This window comes from Candoia aspera, chromosome 7, assembly GCF_035149785.1.
Source record: "Candoia aspera isolate rCanAsp1 chromosome 7, rCanAsp1.hap2, whole genome shotgun sequence".
In the NCBI taxonomy this organism is placed as follows: Eukaryota; Metazoa; Chordata; class Lepidosauria; order Squamata; family Boidae; genus Candoia; species Candoia aspera.
The window spans coordinates 54,642,475-54,666,507 of NC_086159.1; positions in this window are offsets into that span (position 1 = coordinate 54,642,475).

The window sequence follows — 24,033 nt, forward strand, 5'->3', positions numbered from 1 at the left end:
GATTTTGTTTTTAAATCTCACATGCATCTTGCCAAATAATAGTGATTTTGTTTGTTTTTGCCTAAGTATGATATTTGATCCCAGACACTGTGGTTTATAAAACATAGTTTATGGCTTAATTTCATAAGTAAGCTAGGCTTATTCAACAACCCATGTCCTAATGGCATGTGTGAACCTAACAATTTCCTTTCCCAACTTACAACTAGATTTAACATTGGACATGAGTGTAGCAGTTTTGCCAGACATTTTTTTCTTGATCTTTGCATGATTAACCCTCCCACCCACTGAGAGAGAAGTACCCCATTGCCCTTCAGATATTTTTATTACCTACTGTATAGGTTTTCCACTGTAATGTGTTTCTCAACCTCAGCAACTTTACTGCTGGCTGGGGAATTCTGGGAGTTCAAGTCCACACCGCTTAAAGTTGCTGAGGTTGAGGAACACTGCACCATAATTTTAAAAGGTAACATATGCAAGTATTTGTAAATCTTTTAGGTTACATCCTGGGAAAAAAGAATAACTAAATCAGAAGAAAAAGCCACTCCAAAAAATTGTTAAATAGCATGGACACTTTAGCAGGCAAACGAAAAAATTCTGCTAAATACAGAGGTAATTATAAGAAGTCTGATGGGGGAGCAAGTGAATCATCAATGTCCCAGGAGAAGGGGTTAAAAGAAGGCAAAGTGGTGGTCACTGCAACATGATTGAAGTCCCCCCACACTTTATATGTGTATGCTTTTTTTATCACACCATCCCCCACCACCAGTAAGGTAAATGTTGAAGAAAGGCCTCTGAAACTGAGATATCAATAACCACAGTTGTATACAGGTATGAAATAGATGGAGACAGATTTGGGCTCCCTATGCCATGGCATGCAATAGAAAAAACATATTTCAAGCACCACTACTACTATTATTTCCCCCAAATACATCTCTTTTCTAAAATGTATCAAGCTGCTTCAGTTAACTAAGAGAAATCAACCTGTTACAGGGTACTTTTATAAAATAAAGTTAATTAAGAAGCCAACTAATATCATACATGAAATGAACAAACCAAAAGGCTGATCAAGAACTGATTCAATCATAGTTCTTGAAAATCTTCAACACCTTGCTGCAATGTTAGATCATAAAATCACTTATCTTTAGGCACATGCTTAAAACTGGCTTGGTTATAAGGGTTTACATGTTTAATACTCTCCTGTCTTTGAAACACTGCCACAGTATTATTTAGGCATTTCTGGTACAGATTAACAGATAACTGCCCAGTTTATTGAATATTCACACTTGAGGGGTTGAATTGTACAACATGTATAGTGTCTTAATGATGTCAAGTTGATACCTGGTTTTAGTCTTAGAAATTTAAACAATTTTAGTTTTGAAGCACCTATTGTACAGTAAATTTTTGGCAATATTTATGTCCCTTTGCTACTGTGCTATGCAAACCTTGCAAGAAGTTGTGTGTGTGTGTGTGCCTGTGTGTACACTCACACACAAAATCAGCAGCCACAAATAAGTTACTCTGAAGCATTCTCTTATTTCTGAGTTTATATTCTACTGCCCTCTGCCGGATGAAATGCAGCAGTGCAAACTTCCTTGAGGAAAAAATAATGATAATAAAATCTAAATCTACTCTCCCCATTAAAGAGAATTTAATTTTTCGTGGGAATATGGTGAAACTAGTTATAAAGAAAGTGGTGATGTAACTATTATAGAAAATTCCAAAAGAAGTAGATTATCTGGACCCAAGGCCATCAGGATTCAGGCTTAGGTATGGGATTGAAACTGCATTGGTCAGTTTCATGGATGATCTATCTTGGAACTTGGAGAGAAGGAGCACAGCCATTCTCATTCTTTTGGATCTTTTGACATTCTTGAATTCTTTGGGGCCACTTGCAAGAGTTGGGAGTCGAAAGCACTTTATTACAGTAGTTTCACTCTGGCCTGGGTAAGTGCGTTCAGTCACTGGTTGCCATTGGGGAGAAATCTGGCCTTTGGGCACTATATTATGGGGTACCCTGGGATTAGTTCTTTCCCCCATTCTGTTTAACATGGCCAGGAAGCTGCTGAGAGAGTATCCATCAGTTCAGGTTGAGATATCATCAATACACAAATGATACTCAATTATGTATCTTCATCCCGGGCCATATGGGTTATGCAATAGAAGTCCTGAACTGGTGTCTGGAGAGTTTAGATAGAAGATATGAGCTCTTACTCAACCCAAGCAAGGCAGAATGGCTATTAATAAGCCTGTTGATTTTGAGATAATGTCAACTTTGACTCTTGGCAGAGTTGTATTCCCCTGTGGATAGCAGGACTGCAACTTGCAGGTCCTCCCAGAGTTCCAGCTCCTACTGAAAGAACAGGTGGAGATCATGGTCAGGAAAACTTTTGCCCAGCTTTGGCTGGTATGCCAGTTGTGGCCATATCTAGAACAGGACATGCTAAAGATGATCACTCATGCCTTTGTCACCTCTCATTTGGAATGTGGTGATTCACTTTAAATAGGTTGCCCTTGAAGACCACTCAAAAACTTTAGCTGGTGCTATATGCAGCAGTCTGTCTTACTATATGAGACAGTTTCATTACTGCCATGTAATGCTGCAATTATGTAAGCTGCATAGCCTCCTGGTGTGTTTCTGAGTACAGTTCAAGGTGCTGGTTATTAGCTTTAAAGACTTATAGAGCTCAGGGCTTGGGTATCCATAAGACTGCCTTCTTCAGATAGATTTTGCCCACCTAGTCTAAGTGAACAGAGAATGCCTGCTAAGGATTCCACCTATTGTGAGGTGATGGGTAGTGCAGAGCAGTGAGCCTTCTCCCTTCCTTTGGAACAGCTTGTTCCCCAAGGCAAGGAGGATTCCTAGTCTCATGGGCTTCCAAAAAGGTATCTGTTTTGGAAAGCCTTTGGAGATTGATCAGTTACAGTTACTAGAACATACAAACTAAATGGATTGATGTTAATGTTATGGATAATATGTTATTATTGTAGTTATAGTATAACATTTGTATTGTGCTACTGTTGCTATTATGTGAACAGCTTAGAGTCACTGCTAACTTCCTGCCATCTAAGAATTCTTGAATTCTTCACAAAGAATTCTAACATGTATGAAAGTCAAATAGATTCTGTATGTAGATGAATCTCACAGGTTGAACTTTATAAGGATTAATATGCAGACAGCCTCTAGATATGATTCCACAATCTAATTACAAACTGGAACAGGGTGGGGCTCGCAATGTGAACAGCACGTATGATGAAATGCTGCAAAGAGGGTGCCAGAAATAGGACTTCTTGTGCATATTGATGAAAAGGAATTAGTTTTACATTTATATGATAAAAATCATGGGCAGAAGAAGGGAAGAATACTGATTTGGCTCAACTTCATGGGTCAGTCCCACTTTATTTCTGAATGTGGAGCAATTACAGTTTTTTAAAAATCAGATTTATATCTCTCTCCATCTCTCTTCTCAAGGAATAGAAATAATCTTATTCAGGCCACAGGAGGCCCCCAGAAAGCAGCAGAAGTGAACTGCTGAAATCCTATTAGGTTCTCTCTTCATGTTGAAATATCAGCAGTGTCTCTGTTCATCTATAAGCAGAAGTGGCAGGCTGGACTATTACATTTGTGTGTGTGTGCATGTGTGTGCGTTAACACCATCTTAAATAAAACATCTTGGCCCATGTACATTCTATCACATTAAAATATTGTAATGTATTCACCTCTCAGAGCACTTTTCTAAAGCCTCCTGAGTCTCCATGACAATGCTGTTGCATGTTGTATATTTTTCAGTACATCTTCTGTTTATGGGCCTTGTTGTAATAAAAGAATACATTGCCCCCCAGGACTCATTGAAATGCATCTCATTATTCCAATCAGCCCCCTGAGCTTTACTGTATTACACTCTGTTCCTACTGTATTTGAACTTTCTTATAGTTTGAAAGCTGATTCCAAACCCATTACAACGGCTTGCAAATTAGCTTTTATTTCACCCTGATTGTTGAAATGTATTTTAATAAGCTCATGCCAATAATGTTATAATCTAATATCCAGGCACTTTATCTTTTAATTACCAAGCCCTAAATTAATCCAGTTATGACTCAGATTCATTTCTTATAGTTCCCTGATTCCATGGTAGTTTAGGCTCTTTCATGTTTTTCTCCATGGGAAAGCCTATTGTAAAATGCTCAAAATAAATGAAATAAATGTAAGATAAATAAATAAATGTAAAATGTAAAAAAATAAATAAATGAAGTTTTATATTCTTGCTTGAGGGCCAGTTTGGTGTAGTGGTTAAGGCATCAGGCTGAAAACTGGGAGACTGGGAGTTTTAGTTCCAGCTTGGGCACCAAGCCAGCTGGGTGATCTTGGGCCAGTCACTTTCTCTCAGCCCTAGGAAGGAGGCAATGGCAAACCACTTCTGAAACACCTTGCCAAGAAAACTGCAGAGATTTGTCCAGGCAGTTTCTGAGAATTGGACAAGATTGAACGGATTAAAAAAAAATCTTGCTTATGAAGCTATCTTGTAGGCAAGGATGATTTTGATGGCATTTTCAGCATGCAAACATCCTAGCTCAAGCATGGAATTTCATTGAAATGATTCTGTCTTCCATTATGTTCTCACCAATTTTTCCCACTTTTTTCTTATCCTGCATTGACTTCCTTCAGTGGAGTTCCAGGTATTCCAGGCAATAAAGGTAAAATGACTATTAGAAATGGCACATTAAGATACCAACGTGCTGTAAGAACTGCCTTTATATTACATTAAATATGCATGTTACATTAAAATACGTATGCTTTGTTAGAGTTAAACCATAATACATAAAGTGGATGAAGGAAAGACAAGTGGATATACCATAATGTGTGGGCTTTTTTTCCAGTGGCAATGCAAGTATAGAAAACTGGCAGCTGTTGAATGCAGCAGTTGTTAATCCATATAGTTATGGTATGAAAACACTCACATGGCACTTCACACATCATGGTAAACATATCTACCTCTATACAAGTCATCTCTGTGTCAAGCTGATCCAGCTGCTCTTGGTTGTGGACTGCTTCATGCCTAGCTGTTTTCCTACAAAGATAATCTCCATGGAAGGCTAAAACAAGTTTTCCCTCAAGTATGCTTTGAAAACAGTGTCAAGAAAGAAACCAAAAACTGCCCACGTAGTGGTGTGTCCTCTCTATAATTTTGGAACACCTTCCCCTTTTTATAGATAATATATACTGTATATATATTTCTTTACATTTTAAAAAGAGCTTAACCTGAGGACTGCAACCCACAGGAACATAATTTATGTATTCTTTAATTAGCTAGATTTATATCTCATCTTTATTTGGGAGCATGCATAGTTTTCCATTCTCCAATTTTTCCTTACAACAACCTGCAGAGGTAGGTTGAGCTAACAGAAAATTATTGACTTAGAATCAACCAACAAGTTTCCTCAACTGAATGGGATTTAACCTGGGTCTACCAGTTATAGTCCAACACCTTAAGCAATATACAACACCGACTCTCAATATTTTATTTACATCTTTGCATACAAATCAAATCAGATGAATGATCAGGTCCTTCCTGCCAGATGGGCCATGTTCTAGAGCTTTCGCCCCAAGGACACACTGTGAAACAGTTTTTAGAATGTATTAAATTTGTTGTATGATGCCCAGAGTCACTTATTGTGAGATATAAATTTGATAAATAAATAAATAATCAATCCGTGGTGCCGAAGAGCTAAATGTGATCAATCATTTTCAAAGCAAACATCTAGATCCCACACAAGTAAGTCACAGAATCTTTTCATAGGTTTTTGGATAGTGAGATACCAATACCCAAAACCATGTTGTGAAGTATACGAAGTGTATTGGGTTTCACATCTAAGTGATAGCTCTATGGAGAGAAGTACTACATTGTGCTTTTAATTATATTGTAGGACACTAGAAATCACAGTGGTCCTTTCTGTGGTTTTCTTTACAGAGAGATTTGCTGTGGATCATCACTTCATCAGATTTCTTAAAAATGAAGACAAACAGCTGGCAAAGCCATACCCTTTAAATCAAAGATACCTTGCCAGGGGCTAAAGTATTCAGGGCAATGCATTTTATGCCACATACCTAGATATATTTTGGACAGCCAGTGAAGTGTAGTGGTTAAGATACTAGACTAGGAATGGGGAGACCCAGGTTCTAGTTGTCCCTTAGGCATGGAAGCCAGCTGGATGACCTTGGGCCACTTCTGCCCTCTCAGCCCTAATCATTGCCAGGCTCTGCAACAAGCTTACTGGAAAAAAAAAACACCAAACCAACCAACCTTGTTGCGTCATGCATCTATAACTTTGCGAACTAAGCAAGCATGCTACAGAAACAAGGAGACCCTGCAACCTAGTGAGACTAAGAACAACCACCTCAACCTAAGTTTATTTCAAAATGCTTTTTACAGAAAAAAAGCCCTTTCTTAAATTCTCCTTTTAGACCACCTCCTTTATTCATTCCATCTTCTAGTAGATTTTTTTTTAAAGAAATAGTACTGTGGCATGTTCAATCTAAACTTCTGTTTAGGGGGCTGGGGGTCTTGTTTTGTTTGTCTGCTTCAGTCGTATATTTCAGGAAAATTACTGCAAATGGTTTGCTATTCACTCAAGGCAGGGTGGTGGTCATCCTTTCTTATAAATAAATAAATAAATATTGATTATTAGGATGCCTCTATAACTAAGTCCAGGCTGTTAGCAAAAAGCAAAAAATGCAACTAGAATATGTAAAATCTGTAAAACAAAACTTTGAATAATCAAGACAGTCAGGAAGGGAACTGAATTATCTTAGAATGCTATGGGAGACCTTGCCTCAGTTGGTGCCTCGTTTTCACTGTGCTGCACAATATTTTGCTACAAACTGAGTTGGAAAGAGATTGAAATCTGAAAGAAGTACAATCATATAAAAATTGTTTCTTCTTCCAGGATACCGATAAAATGGAGGTAAAATATTTTAATTCTTGAAGGCATAATAGATTGAATACACAGTAGAAGTGCAGCCTTGGTTTAATGGGTCTAGATTTAGTGGACTTTGGATACAGTGGACCAAACTTTTATCTGAACTTGTCTGTTATTTGGAGAAAGAGTCTAAACAGTGAGGAGGGAAGGAGGGCATAAGCAGCACTGAGTATAGGCCACATCTGCTGGGGCCATATCTGAGTTGAAGGAGTGAGGTTGGGAAAGCATAGGAAGATCATTGCAAGGGGGAAGTGCGTTGTGGCATGGTTGTCCTGTTTAGTCTATAGACTGTGAATTAATTAATAACAATTCTTTATTAAGCTAATTTTACCTCATTGGAAGGTCTAATAATAATTAACAGAAATGTATTATTTAAAATTTTGAAACTGAATTCAGTATGGAATTCTGAATAGGAAAAGAATGGATTCTACGTACAAGGTAATTAACTCTAAGGAAAACTGATTCTTAAAATTAAGGTATAAACAAAGAAAGTCATAGGTAACAGACAGAATACAATTGATGTCATGAGTGCTGATGGTGAGCAGGAGGGGGCCCCTATCCAGGGGGGAAAACACATGTGTAGTAGTGAGGAGTTGAGCAGCCATTCAGAGAGACACAGAACAGACCTGCCTTGACTTTTGGGGTTTATCTGTCTGGGTTTTTCCCATGTTTCTTCAGTTTGTTAGGATTTTCTGTCTAATGTAGCAGTAATGAAACACTAGAGACCTATTCCTCATCTCAGCGTGGTTCCTGACTGTTAGGACAGTTGAGGAGTAAATGGATTGTTTGCACTATACTATTTTACCAATTGGTTGAAGATTGGAGGAGCCGTTGACTCTGAGGTGTTAAACAGGGCAGTTCCGAGGGAGTAGAATTAACACAGAAGCTGAGGTAGAGGAATCTGGTGATCCAAGTGCTTAACAAGATGAATCGATGGTAGAACTGGAGAATTGAGGTGGTGACAGTGGCTTTTTGAAGGAATCAAAGGTAAGTATACAATGCTGGGGTGAAAGGTATAGATATAATTACAACAGGGCTGAATTCAGGAGCTGACAGTTGAATGATGTCAGAGGCTGACAGGTGAAGCCCCACTGCACAAAGTGTTCTAAGGCAGAGAAACGGCAGTGACTGCTGAGGTAATTAAGTCCTTAAGGAAATGCGGAATTAGGAGCCAAGACAAATGGAGAGGTAGGCGGAAGAATGACAGGCTCTACAGGAAGATTGGGGTTATAAAGATCAAGGGCGCTTTCTGAATTCAAAGACGGCTCTGAACATGCTGAGGAGAATTCGTGAGTAGTGGTAGCCTAGTGGTAGTGTCCTAACAGCCAGGAACCACGCTGAGACAAGGAACAGGTCTCTAGTGTTTTATTACTGCTACATAACAGAAAATCCTAACAAACTGAAGAAGCGTGGGAAAAACCCCGACATATAAACCCCAAAGGCTAAGGCGGGCCCGATCTGTGTCTCTTGGAATGGCTACCTAATTCCTCAGTGCTACGCATGCGCTTTACAGCCTGGATGGGAGCCCCCTGCTCGCCATCCTTACTCATGACAGGTAGCCCTGGCTCTGGGAATCTGTAAAAGAGAGGAACGGTTGTCTCCGACAACTGGCTTTGGCTTCTGGCATTCTTTCTATCTTCGGCTTTTCTGCCTTTTTCGCATAGGAGCCAATCGGGCTTCTCGTTGCTCGGTCCTCCTTGCCGCACGCCGCTCTCGAGCGCTGATTGGTTGTGGCAAACCCAATTCACTTCCTGGCTCCTTCCGCTGTTGTGCTTCTTCCCACTCGAGGCTTTTCTTTAATTGTAAGTCTTCTTCAGTTTTTTCCTCGGCTTGGCCTGAAGTCAACCTCCAGAAATAGAAAGAAAAAATGGGAAGAATTTTCAGATTTTACAGACATTTGGATTTTGCTATAGCTAATTTCAGGAGCTCCAGAACTCAACTAGTTTTTAGAATGACTACTGATACAGCAGAATAATGCAATTCATAGCTCAGTCAGATACAAGCCTACACTGAAGTCAACTTCACTCAATTCAGTGAGACTTCTTCTAAGTCAAATGAGAGTTAAACTGCAGCTGCCTGAGGATTAATTAGAATTATTGTAAACTATTACACATTTCAATAGCTTTTTAGCATTACTGTGGTGAAAGGTTAAGAGACCATTTCTCTTATTTAGGGTTCACAGCACTGTTCCTGAATGGCTTCCATTATAACATCACCACAAAGATGGAGGATGGACCATCATCTCCTGTAGATTTGCTCAGACACAGAGTTTTACAGGTTCCCAAAGCCAGGGCTACCACTAGGCAAAATAAAATACCCATCTTGAGCAGCAGATTTGAGGTTCATAAAGGAACAGCAAGTGGTTAATTATTTATTTTTGCCATTGCATTTTATTGCAGGCTGATGGAAGGTGCTTGAGGGATTTCTGATGAAAATCATGTGGTTAGATTCTGATGGCTAAGCACTTTGAATTTCCCTGAGTTAGCCCTACTATTCTGTATACAGTCTCAGTGTGTATATACCGTGTATATGTGTAAGTACACAATATGTACATTTATTTATTTGTGGAATTATTTACTGCCTTTCATTCAGGAGGTCAAAATATGTAGTGCTCCTTCTTACTATATTTCCTCACATAACAACCATGTGAGGCAGGTTGGGCTCAGAGAGAGTGACTGATCCAAAATCACCCAGTGAGCTTCTGAACCAAGGTCTCCCCACTCCTCATCCAACACTAACCAATATACCATGTTGGCATGTGTATGTATACGTAGCTTGTGCTACTCATAATCAAGGTGATAATTTTGACTCCAAAGCTTAAAGGAGACTGCCTTCTTGTCTATGTTATGTTGCAGAATTAAAATAGACTCAAATGCAAGTTCACCCTAGTTAGGCCACTGTGTGGTTTATTTGATTCTGGTTTAATGTGTTGTGGGATTCCTACTAATCAAGGCAGGTGAAACAAAGCAACATGTGGACTCAGGTTGGCTTCTGGAACAAGCAACCACATTGCTTTGCAAGGCAGCTTTGAGGGGTGCTTTGCTGGAGCCTTCCTAACTGGGATTTATAATAATTAATAACCAGCCTGAACACATGAGAATTCTGATCAAAAGGACACACCTATCAAAAAGGAAAGATCCTGTTTCCAACTTTAATCCTCTTAACAACTAGGTAAGCGTGTGCATTCAGCAGTCTGGCACATGGTAAGTTCCCTCTCAGACTAGACAAAAAGAAGAGCAAAAACCTGGTTCAGGAGCTCATTATCTGAAGAGCTTCCTGCACAACACACTAAGTCATTTGCCCCCCCCACCTCCTCCTGACATGGCTTTAATGATAGCTGCTTCAGGTATTGAGGGGTGTGAGCATCTGCAGCAGGAAAGTCTTCACCTGAATGGCTGTACACGTGTTGGCTTGCTTCTACATTCTTGTCACTGGGAAGCCTCCTCTGCTTCACTTTGGGGCTGAATGCTTGCCTGCAGCAGCCAATATCATTTGAGTGACATCAGAATAGTGTGTAAGTTGCAGGGTTGAAAGAGGGTTTAAATTGACTGGACTTTCTAGAGTACATTTATTAAAGAATCAAGCAAAGAGTAGCACAAAATGATTAGTTGCTTTTAAAAATAAAACAGAACGTAGATGTCACCATTTAAATGCATCAAGAATCCCAGTTTTTAAAGATGCTTATAGAGTAATTCCTTTGGACTCCCCAGCAGGCTGTGGCCTTTCTGTTCATGAGTCTCTTGAAACCAAAGCAAATTTCACCAAGGAGACAATTTCAAGTGGGAGGATTGGGGCAGTTTCCAAGAAGGGAAACTTAAATAGACTACTCCTTATCTTGAATTACTTGATAAAGAAAAACCAGGAGAGTTCTACTGTACCTATTTAGCATATGAATCATGGGGAAGTCACTTTTCAGGATATTGATAAAGTTACCTCTTAAACAAAAATGTGCCAAGAGTTTCAATAGATCTTCCAGTAAAGTTCTAAGGAGAAAGAGAATCAACCTCTTCTTGGTTCATTTCCTCATCTGCTTGATGCAATTGTCAAAAAAGCCAATGAGTATTTGCATAATGACAACTCTATGACAATAAACGGTTTTGTCTATGACCCAATCATAAGAGATGAACTTGGCAGAAAAATGAAGGACAACCGTATGATCGTAGCTGAAAAGGCTGCAAGTCCTCTTTTCCTCCAAACATTTTGCTTTGCACATTAGCAATTTCTCAAGAGAATGTCACCTAATTCCTACTTTGTGTAGTCACTGGACCCAAAGAATTCTTTGGAAAACCTTTCTGTCCTGTTCATGGAAAAAGTCAGTGAGCCTAACACAAGATCATCCATCATTCTACCCACATATGGAGAAATTTTTACAGCTACTACAATACTCTGCTTAAACTGACAGATCTGTGCATGAATGAATAGGTAGCCAGACTGCATTTACTTTGCTTAACATTTTTCTGCAGCATTGATCTACACACAAACTGACCTTAAAACAAACTTTTTTTTACCTTTGTTCCTTTTTTAAAAACGTTTTTGAGAACAAACTGAATGAGAGAAAAGAGAAGGCAGTGTTTTTTAAAAAAAAATGTAGGGAGGGTAGAATTCACAATTAAATGTATTTTTTTTTGTTCATGTTTACTTTTAAAAATATTTATATATCATACTTTAAATCACATATCCGTATAGGACAGGTACTTTACAACAGTAAAATATCCAGAAATACAATAATATAATTAAGAGAAAGCATAATATATAATACATATACCATCTATTTAAGGCCATAAATTAATGCAGCAGCATTAATATGATCATGTGGACATTGATCAATTATAAGATATCTGGAAGTCCTTTTTGTTGTTTCAGGATCATAAATAGTAATCTGGCATTAAATATTTGCGATCAAGGCCAGTAACCTTTTTTCAGTCTCACAGCATCTTTTTTAATTAAAGTATATATTTGTCCCATGCCTATAAGCCTCCCCCTGACATTTCATATACAAGATACCTGCTGCAAAAGGTCAAGCAGTATGGTTATAAATGGAAAAGAGATTAAAAGTGTTATGAAGCCACAGTGATCAGAAAGTAGTTAAAGGTGGAACATTTCTTCATATCCTTGTTTGGACATCTAGGAGTTTCATTACGGTAACAGCAAAGCAAGCAAAACTGTTCATCAAAAATGTAGAAAGAAGTATTTAATATGCTTGTCTGAAAAGAACATTGTTGAGGTGGCAATTTACAGTAAGTGCTGCCAGAAGAAAATAAAATTGAGCAACTCCATCACCCATTCATACAAACAGGGATAGAATGGCATAAAAATGCAGCTGCTAATAGATAAGTATACATGCAAATTTAGAATGCCTACCAGAAGTGAAATAGAAACACCAACTCATCAGAATGGAGAAAACTACGCTTCTTCAGTCTGTTGTCTAGGTGCTATTGATGGACACCTTCAAGCCCTGCTTATGTTCCTAGAATACACAGGTCTTCAAATAAAGGACCACTTGAACCACAGGACTGGCCTTGAAATTGACTCTTAAAATATCAGGTTCCCATCAATAAAGGAAAAACATCAAAGTAGGAAAATCAGACAAGCATGGATTCTGGATTTTTTAAAAAAAATCTCTTAATAATAGCTTTGCTCTGGGTAATATAACTGGGAAGGGGGATGGAGGGTGCTTAGAATGAAGAAGTCAGCAACAATCCCATAGGGATGCCATGTGTCAGTCCTTTCTAGGTAGTCCAGATAGGCAACCAAAACCAGGAGTACTAACACTACATTTATTGTAAGGTTACAGTAACAGAATCTTGCAAGTCTGAAAGCACTTCCTTCCCTCCCTGCCTTTACTTTCCAGACAACTAAGGAGGGTCCCTTCTGAGACCCTTATTCCACCCCCATTCCTCCTATGAACTCAGATTTTATTTATCAGACCATTGCCTACCTGCAGTTCTTCCTCCTGTCTTCCAAAGTTATTCTCATAGCCAATTGCACCATGGGAGATTTTTTTTTTCTCCACAACCTCTTGCCTGAAGTGATAGTTTTGACATCCAGAGTTTTGCAAGGGATTTTTTGCCATTTTGTCCCACCATATCAAATTTGGTTCCATACAGTTAAATTCTTAGTTATAATGCTGATGAAAGATATAGCCCCAACATCCATTACATAATTTTTTTCCAACGTTTTATTTGTCTGGAAATAAGTTTTTCCCTTGACCTCATTGGTTTAAGATGCTTCCTTACGAATTTTACTAGTTTATAAATTTCATTGAAAATCAATGGGATTGCCTATCTACTTTTAGGATCAAGATAATAATCTCTATCATGGTATAGTTTGTTATCCAGGTAAGCAAGATTGGATGCAAGTATTTTTACGCTGTTGCATTAGCATAGTATCATCATACATGATATACATATTAGAAATACTGGGGATGAAGTAATTAGTTTAGAGGAGAAAATAGGTGATAAAGAAGGCAATAAAATAAAGAATTGTGGAGCAAATTATGGAAGGTGAATTGATGGCAAGCTCCTGTGCTCCCTACTCCCTATTACATGTCTAGCCAGCAGTCTAAAATATTGTGAATGTCTGGCAAGCAGGAATGTTCATAAATAGGCTTGATTCACTTTAGTTTCCAGGTTAGATTTCATTTTCTGACTAATGCTCCAAGAAGGGAAAATGTATGGAAATGGGCCAGTCACAGACCAGCTGAAATCTGCAGGAGACATATGATTATACCCTTCTTGCTAATGATCTCACTAACCCTAAATCCTGGTTAGGAAAGAAATTGAACTATTTGAACTGGTTCCTGGGAGACTGGAGAAAGTTCCAGTATATCTGGCTGTGCTGTTTTTTCTGAAGCTGAGTTTTTGAAATACATATATTTAAAATATTAATTTATTTTTCAGTGCTTAATTCAGGATAAAGGCTTGTAATATACTGGGACTATATTATCATATACTTTACTGGTACATTATGGTAAGATGGGTGGAGAATGACAGGGGAAATGGAAAATTTTGGGGAGGAGCATCCAATATCCTTTGAAGTCATATGTCAGAAAAAGAGATTGGATTAGAAGGCATGGTAATAGAAAGAGAAGAATGAAGGAATGTAAAATCCTTTCTGAACCATCCTTTCTACCCCTTCCATTATACCATTTAAGGATCCCTAACAAGAATGCTATTAAAATATTGATGAAGCATCTTATCCACAGCATTTAAATTCACAATGACAAGGATTTTACATACAGTGCTGTCATCATACCATAATGAAACACAGCCACAGACCCAATGCTGAAAAACACTCCTTTCCTGATGACAGAGGTAGAAAAACAAAATAAAGGCCCAGCTGGTATATCTCCATCCATAAAAGATGATAAGAACACCAACTGCAAAGAGGTATAGAATACCTTCAATCATTCTGAGTAATCTCCCTTGAAGGTATACTATAATTCTGAGTTTTCCAATTTTCTTACTGAGTCATGCCAACTAATGTGTGATTTCTACTTCAAGGATAGCTCAAATTGTTGTTGTTAATAGTAAATAGTAGCTTGCTCTTGCAGCATAAGAATAATAGAAATAAATTATTAATACTTTCTAAAAAAAAGAAAAAAAGGAAAGCAGCAAGCTTATATGGAAAATAGAAACAGCTTCTATGAAGAGACAGAAAGCTCTAAATGGCATTGATAGATATCTTCCTATTACCCCTGATTAGCTTCTTTATTTTCACCAGAACATTAAGCAGCAATTAAAAGAGACTTTTAGCCTAATGTTCTCCAGTTGGGATGTGATGACCTCAAGCTGCTGAATCTCTGCTACACTAGAATAACCTTTATTGTAAATACATTATTTGCAATGTCTTAAGTAACATGGTAAAACTTAAGACTTGAACTGCTGCAATAGATCTCTTCAGTCTGTTTTACAGTCACCAAAAGGTTTATGCTAAACTCCTAATTTCAGGGACCTTTTGTAGCCTATTAATAAAAAGGAAAGGAAAGGAAAGGAAAGGAAAGGAAAGGAAAGGGATAGGATGCATCTATGCTTTTTCTTGGGGCTTGACAAAAGAGCCAAGCTGGTTAGTTTTCTATTTTTTTGACAATTTCTTAATGTTTGTATATTAAAATGGATCATTGGCTATGACGCTAGGCAATAATACAGGTTTAATTTAAAGAAATATAATCCTGAGGATGTTTAATAATACAGGATTTTCTGCATCATGGCTATTCCTTTAAGTATGTTCATCATTTCTATTGACATTTGGGAAATTGCTTCAGTCCAGTGGACTGTTATAGAATAACAATTTAGCTCTGGTCTTGAGAAATGACATTATTTTAAGATGATATAATGTGATAGGATAGTAAATATGCATGAGTCAGTTGAAAAAGGGCTAGTTCACACAATTTAGAATATTTCTAGTACAGTGATTCACAATGAATGTGCTGCACATATTGAACCCATCTAATGAATCATGGTTAGAAAATAATTAATAGGAATAACCAAAATAGTTTGAGTCCAAAATGGATCATTCCAAGCATTCCAGAAATGTTTCTGCAGTCCAGCCTGAACCTCAGAACACCTGTTTTGAGCTTGAAACATTTCCGAATGATTGGAACAACTTGTTTCCCACACAAAATGGAACATTTCGAACTTAAAATGTTTTGCACACCGCTAGTAATTAGGTAAGCTGACCATGCCAACAGTAGGCTTTCCTACTTGAGACAGCAATTTCACTCTGTCTTCCTAATAGTACACCTCATCCTGTTTGGCTGTATTAACATGCTGTATAATATATTCAGTTGTGCACACCCCCAAAATGAATTGCTGAAATCATTCCGAATTCTGTAATATACTCCAATTTGTGACATGTTAATTTTCATTTTGGCTTCATGGAGCCAAAACAGCCCAACTTGTTATTAGATCTCTGTTTTTAAAAAAGCACTTAATTGAACAGAAGGAATTTGCTTCTTTTTCAGCAGCGAGGCAAACAATTCTATTACTTGCAAAGCTCCTATTAATTAAACGGCATCAATATAATTATCCATGATCCCAAGATCTTCACTTCAAGAGAAAGTAACATGATTTATGGATTATCTGAAGCTGCTCATCAACTTTATTAGATCCATCCTTTTTTCTATTCTAAATGTGATTTAGCTGCAATTACCAAAACACTATTTAGCTTTGAACTGATGCCTTATGTTTGAAATTAAAGAGCAAGCAAAACTGCATTGGTATTGGAAGAAAGTATTGGAAGTATTGGAAGAAAACTATATTGAATATCTGATAGAGAGTTACCTTTAACAATCCATTTATCTAATTGCATCAAGATTTACACATCCATTTTCAAATTGATTCCTTCATAGCATCTGTCCACAAGGGCAAACAAATCTTCTGTGTGTTCTTTAATTAACTTTTCCTACCTCCAGCCCTATTAACATATAAATGAACAATTTGTCCTATTAGTCCAATTTATAAAATCAGTTAACTAGTTTGTCGGAATAATGAATGAATGAACATTTCTTCTTTCTGCCACATGGTTTAGTAACACTGAATCTAGTTCCCATTTCCCTTCATTAATTTACATAAAAATTTAGTATACAATAAAAATTTAAACATGAGGTAGGGGAAAGGGTGCCCTATAGCCTTGCTCCAAAACACTCACATATTCAGCAGTTGCACAGATCTTCATGTGCTGAGGTCTGCAAGATAGTTATAAGCCCATTAAGTTAAGCAAAATATAAACTTTCCCATTTCTCAATTGTAAGGGGAGTCATCTGTATGCACCCCTCTATAGAACTTATTGGTCAATGCACAAAGAACTTCAGAATAGCTAGACTTGCAGATGGTTGGCAGCAAAACTTAAATGTTGTGCCACATGGCAGGACCACCAGCCACAGGTATAGGACCCCATCCTCCAAAAGGCTCTCTAATTCAATGCCATTTTTTTCTTTTCTTTTAAGAGATGAATTTGTCATTGCCTCCTCCTTGCTTGGATAAAGGGAAAGAATTTGTGGGGGTGGGATTGGGTTGGAATACTGTAGATACTAGGAGCAATGTCATGTTCACTGTTTCAATGTACAGTATACATTGTAACGTTTCACATGCCATGGCGCTGACACGCGTTACTGTTTGGGAGGGAGCTGCTGTGAAACCCTGTACCAAGCTCTGTATCTGTGTTCATTACAATGGAATGTGTTTGGGTTATGTTCTCTGCTCAAGGACTTTTCCCGCAGACCATCAGAAGCTGTTAGGAGCACCAGGGATTGTGAACTTGGGAAGATTCTACAGGGGGAGGGATCTCATTTGCACCGAGGGTTTTTAGTTTGCATTTGGCGCGCTTTTATCATTCTCAGCTTTCTCTGTGATCCTGCATACTATTCTTCAATAAATCAGATATCTTTGAATTCCTGCTCATGGGTCTGACAGTGTTTTAGAATAGGCATTCATTACAGCAATAGAAAAAAATGAAACTAGAAACTGGAGCATGCAGGGATGTGTGGACATCATGTCCAGGATATCTATGCATATTCCCATTCCCACTAGCCTTTTAATTCTGGCATATTCAGGCTGAAAAGATAAATGGATATACTGATATGCAGGTCCCTGTAGATATGCATAAAACAAAAACTCATTCCAGTCAACAATTAAGTACTCTTATCCCAGTCCATAGGTTTATATTTTACATAAACACAGATGGGGGTACCATATGTGAACTTTCCCATGGCAGTACTCTTCACAAATGGGAGTACTTGTATATATCAATGCACGTTTAACTGATGCACTATATATGTATATGTCATGACCTCGTTGCAAGGCACAAAGAGCCTCACAACGTAGATCACGATCATTAAGAAATAGAGGAAGGAGATAATCAAACTAGGGATTAACACAAGCACCCACACCCATGGACCCATAGGCAGCTGAAAAGAAGGGCGTCGGAGGAATGGAGATAAGCCGCACCTGGTGCCCCGGAGGACACAACCGACGCCGGGAGACAAAGGAAGACACTGGGAAAACGCCCAGGCAGCCATCAAGGGTCCCATCAAGAGGGATCGGGACAATGCAGGGTGGGGGAGCCCAGGGCAATACAAGAGGGTATAAAAGAGGCACCTGCGCACCACCACCCCCGTTCCCGTTTTTTGTTCTGTCAGCTATCATTCCAATAAACCAGAAATCCTTAATACCCATTAAGTGAGTCTGTGTCTTATTGCGAAGCGAGACTGACCCTGACATAAAAACGGGAACCGCAAAAATTTTTTCACCTAGCACCTATCCAACAAGCTTGTGAGGGACCCAGCTAGGCATGGAAACCCAGGAAACGAGGCGGCGCAACCCTTCGGCGCCCGGCGATGAAGCCCCACTCCGGCTGGGCGGGATGCAGCTGAGGTCCGGGCGATGTAACGCCCCGATAAGTATGGGACCCAGCTGGGGGGAAGCGGTGGGGGAGGGACCCACCCCGGTGCCCCGGAGCCCGCGGGGCACTGGGGGCGAGACGAGGGGACCCTCTCCAGGCTCGCAGGCAACCCCGGAGGAAGCGCGAGATGAACCGCCACCCTGGGCGCACGGAGGTGAGGGCGCGCCTGGCACCGCGGAGGGACCAAGGGAAGATCTGTCCTCCACAATGGCCAATGGCGAGGGCGAGCGGAGCGGCGAGCGCGAGCGGAGCGGGAGGCCGTGGACAGCGGAGAGGCTCGACGCGCTGGAGGAAGGGATGCAGGCGATGCGGCTGATGCTGCAACAACTGACGGCAGCGCAGGGACCCCGCAGCGGAAGCAGCACAGAGGCACCCCCGGACGAGCGGCGGCGGGGTGAGCGGGGCGGCAGCGATGGCGGAACCCGGCCCAAGGAGCCCACCCGACGACCGGAGGCGCACCGGGACGAGAGATGGAGCGGATACCCAGTGGACGGGGGCGACCACGGCGGAGCCCGACCCCACGAGCCCACCCACCGATCGGAGGCGCGCCCGGACGTGAGATGGCGGGACAACTTCGGCGGTGGCGGCGGCGGCGGAGCTCGGTCCCAGGAACCCACCCGACAACTGGAGACGCACCAGGATGAGAGGCAGAGGGATGACCCGGCGTACGACAGCGGCGACAGCGGAGCCTGGATCCAGGAGCCCGACCGAGGGAGAACGCCCCGCCCTCCCCCCCGGGCGACGGGCCGACGAACTTGCGAGGAGAGCCAGAGAGAGGCACAAACACCACAAGAAGACTGGAGACAACCCGACCCGCAGAGCCCGAGACATGGCCCAGAGGGCATCGGGAGCCAAACCAGGACAGCTGCCAAGGACTTTGGCATAAAGTTTGACAGGGACCCCTCCAAACTCTCCTTTTTCTTGACAAACGCGAGGTACTACCTCGACGAATGGGGTCCCTGTTTCAGAACGGAAAGGGGCAAAGTCAATGCCCTAGCCATTAAGCTAAAAGGTCGGGCTGCCGATTGGTACGTCCAGTTGTGCCAATCAGGTGCCCAGGCGCTGCAGGACAGCACAGAATTCCTGCAGGCGCTGGAGCTACACTTCAGGGACCCCCTGGAGCAAGAAAAGGCTAAAAGGGCACTGGAAACACTTAGACAAAGCCCGCGCTCCATGGCAGAGTATGCCATGGAGTTCCAAGCCCTGGCTGGAAAAGTGGACACCTGGTCTCAATCGACTCTGATTGAGAAATTCAAACACGGACTCAACTTAAACGTTCTCCGGTGGGCACTCGGCCGCGACAACCCCAACTCCCTGACGGGATGGATCCGGCTGGCGGGGGAAGCGGAGAACGCTCACGACATGTTCCTCCACGCAAAGAGGGAAACACAGCAAATGGAGGCAGCGAGACCCCCACGCAACAGCGCAAGGCAGGGGAAGGTGAGACCCCAACCATGGAAGGAGGAACGGGACAGACGCTTCGCTAAAGGGCAGTGCTTCACGTGTGGCAAGGAAGATCACAGAGCAGCAGCATGCCCCAAATCGACACCCAGAGACAGCCCGAGGAGGGCACAAACCGCACCAACCCCAGCGCCAAGAAAGCATCCAGCAGCGAAGGGGGAGTATCGACGCAGACACTTCCCCTACAGCTCAGAGGAGGAGGGAAGCAACCCCGATGAGCCGATGGGAAATGACAACCACCTGGCCTAAGGGGCGCCGAAGGACAGGTGGAGGACAGCGACAGGCGCAACGACAAAGGGGTGAGTGAGGAATGCCCCACCCTCTACGTCCGTGTCACCCTCACCCATGGGGATAAAACTGAAAAGGTCTGGGCACTAATTGACTCGGGCTGCTCCAAAAGCCTAATGCACCCAGACCTGGCAGCCGCGCTTAACCTCCGCTGCTATCCACTTCAGCACCAATTGGTGTTCTCGCAGCTCAATGGATCTGCAGCGGGAGGGGGCCCTGTCACCCAATACACCGGAGAAACCGCGCTGAGGCTCGGCAGCCACGAGGAAAAATTGGCTTTCATCGTGGCACCAGTGGGGCAACCCCTACTCATACTGGGGATCCCATGGCTCGTGCAGCAAAACCCAGTCATCAACTGGAGAACCAGAGAGATTAAGTTTGCTGACGGGCAGTACCAAGCACCTTCTGGGAACAGGGTCCCTCGAGCGGCCATGGGGGGGGCAACAACGACGGCGGAGCACAGAGAAACGGCAATGCCAGAGGGACTGCCAATCAAATACGCAGATTTCGCCGACGTTTTCGGCGAGAAAGAGGCGGACAAACTCCGCCCCACAGGAAAACAGACTGTACCATTGAACTGGTCCCAGGGGTACCCTTACCCAAACCCAAAATATATGCCATGACCCAGCGGGAGCTGGCAGCATTACGGGACTTTGTGGACAAAAACTTGGCGAGAGGTTTTATCGAGCCTGCAAACTCTCCAGTAGGAGCACCAGTCCTCTTTCGGGAGAAAAAGGATGGGTCACTGCGGCTCTGTACAGACTACCGCGGATTAAATGCAGCAAGCATTTCAAATAAATACCCCCTATCCTTAATAAAGGACATCTTGTCCCACCTGGCGAAGGGTAGGGTATTCTCTAAACTGGACATAAGGGAAGCCTATTACCGCATACGGATATGGGAGGGGGATGAGTGGAAAACTGTTTTCAACTGCCCATTGGGGGCGTTTCAATATAAGGTGCTCCCATTCGGACTGGCAGGAGCACCGGGGGTATTTATGCAGTTAATTAATGAGGTCCTGCGTGACCACCTTTTTAAGGCGGTTTTGGTTTACCTCGATGATGTACTGATCTACACGGAAACGGAACGTGAGCACGAACGCTTGGTAAAAGAAGTGCTCAGGAAACTCCGCAAAGCAGAGCTGTTTGTTAAGCTCTCCAAGTGCGAGTTTCATAAGAACCAAATTGACTATCTAGGGTATAGGATTTCAGCTAAGAGAATAGAAATGGACCCAGGCAAGGTCCAAGCCATATTGGCGTGGGAGCGCCCACGCATGAGGAGACAACTGCAAAGCCTCCTCGGATTCACTAACTTTTACAGGGGGTTCACGCCAAGGCTGGCAGAGACTATTTTGCCCCTAACTAACCTGCTTAAGACTAAGGGCTTGGGGGACACGCGCAAATCAAGAAACCCGGGGGCGCTACTAAACTGGACAGCTGATTGTCAAACGGCATTTGAGAGACTAAAAAACCTCTTCACAGCTGAGCCAGTGCTACAACACCCCGACCCCACCAAGCCTTTTGTGGTGCAGGCAGATGCCTCCGACTTTTCCATCAGAGCCATCCTGCTTCAAAAGGACTCCGACAACCACCTAAAACCCTGCGCCTACCTTTCCCGCAAATTCTCCGAAACAGAGCGGAGATGGCACGTATGGGAAAAGGAGGCGTTTGCAGTAAAGACAGCTCTGGAAACATGGAGGCACCTGCTGGAAGGGGCCACTTGCCCCTTCAAGGTCTGGACAGACCACAAGAACCTGGAGGCACTCAGCACACCAAAACGGCTCAGCCCGAAGCAGGTGCGCTGGGCTCAGTTCTTCAGCCGGTTCAATTTCACGCTGAAATTCATACCAGGCAAGAAGAACTTCTTGGCAGATGCCCTCTCCCAACGGCCACAGGACGACACACAAGCCTCCGACATCGTGGGGACAGTATGAACCAAGAAACAGCTGGGCTGCCCAGCTGTCACGCGCAGCCAGACAAGGAATCAGCGCACGCCAGCACGAACGACAGGGAGTGATCGGAGCCGGCGTTCAATTTCACCGAACTGGCAACAAAGACTCACACAAGCACTACAAACAGATACATGGTTGCAAAACAGCCGACACCATGTATCTTTTAAAGACAGCATCGCCTGGAAAGAGAAAGCCTTGTACGTGCCCGAATCACTGCGGGGGGAAATTTTACATAGATCGCACGATGACAAATCTGCGGGGCATTTTGGGTTCGTAAAAACCCTTCACCTAACGAGGAGGCAATTTTGGTGGCCAAACCTCAGAAAAGACGTAAAAGACTACATGGCCAACTGCCCCACATGTGCCACCACCAAACGGAAAGGGGGGAAATCCCAAGGGCTGCTGCAGCCAGTAGCCAGCCCCTCCCACCCATGGGAAGAAATTTCCATGGATTTCATTGTGGACCTCCTACCCAGCCAAAGAAAAACAGTGATATGGGTGGTAAAAGACTATTTCTCAAAACAGGCACACTTCATCCCGTGCGCAACTATCCCCTCCGCACAACAACTGGCACGTTTGTTCCTAACACACATATACAGGATCCACGGCGCCCCCTACAGGTTGGTGACCGACAGAGGCACACAGTTCTGGTGGGAATTTTTAAAACTAATCGGAACCAAGCAAGCACTGTCCACTGCGTGGCATCCACACATGGACGGATCTACAGAGATCCTAAACTCAACACTTGAACAGTTCCTGAGGGCATTCATAAATTACCAACAGGACAACTGGGTAGACCTACTACCTTTTGCAGAGGTGGCCTATAATAACGCGGTACACCAGAGCACTGGCCACACCCCATTTAAGGTGGTCTACGGAAGGGACTTTGTACCGATACCAGAATTGCCGCAACCTGAAACCCCGCCCTGCTCACCAGACGACTGGGCGGCACAGCTGGCAACTACCTGGCCAATCATCCAAACGGCCCTAGCAGACGCATAAACCACGTACAAAAAATATGCGGACAACCACAGGGCGGAGGCACCGAACTACAAAGTGGGAGATAGGGTCTACCTCTCCACTAAGTTCATAAAGACTTCACAACCCTCGAAGAAATTGGCACCGAAATTCATTGGACCTTTCAAAATCACACAGGTAATCAACCCAGTTACTTTCAAACTGGAACTGCCCTACAACTTGAGACGGGTCCACCCAGTGTTTCACTGTGCACTACTGAAGCCAACAAGCACATCCAAATGGCATACGGAAGAACCTCCGTCCCCACCCATAATGATAGACAACCAACAACATTTTGAAGTAAAAGAAATACTGGACTCAAGAAAGCAAAGAGGTACGCTACAATACCTCATGAAATGGAAACATTTCTCACACCAAGAGTGGGTCCAGGCATGACACGTCATGGCAAGACAACTAGCAAGACAGTTCCACGAGGCATACCCAGAGAAACCAGCACCATAAGAACATCTTTGGGGGGGCAGCATGTCATGACCTCGTTGCAAGGCACAAAGAGCCTCACAACGTAGATCATGATCATTAAGAAATAGAGGAAGGAGATAATCAAACTAGGGATTAACACAAGCACCCACACCCATGGACCCATAGGCAGCTGAAAAGTAGGGCGTTGGAGGAACGGAGATAAGCCGCACCTGGTGCCCCGGAGGACACAACCGACGCCGGGAGACAAAGGAAGACACCGGGGAAACGCCCAGGCAGCCATCAAGGGTCCCATCAAGAGGGATCGGGACAATGCAGGGTGGGGGAGCCCAGGGCAATACAAGAGGGTATAAAAGAGGCACCTCCGCACCACCACCCCCGTTCCCATTTTTCGTTCTGTCAGCTATCATTCCAATAAACCAGAAATCCTTAATACCCATTAAGTGAGTCTGTGTCTTATTGTGAAGCGAGACTGACCCTGACAGTATATTAGGACTGTGAAT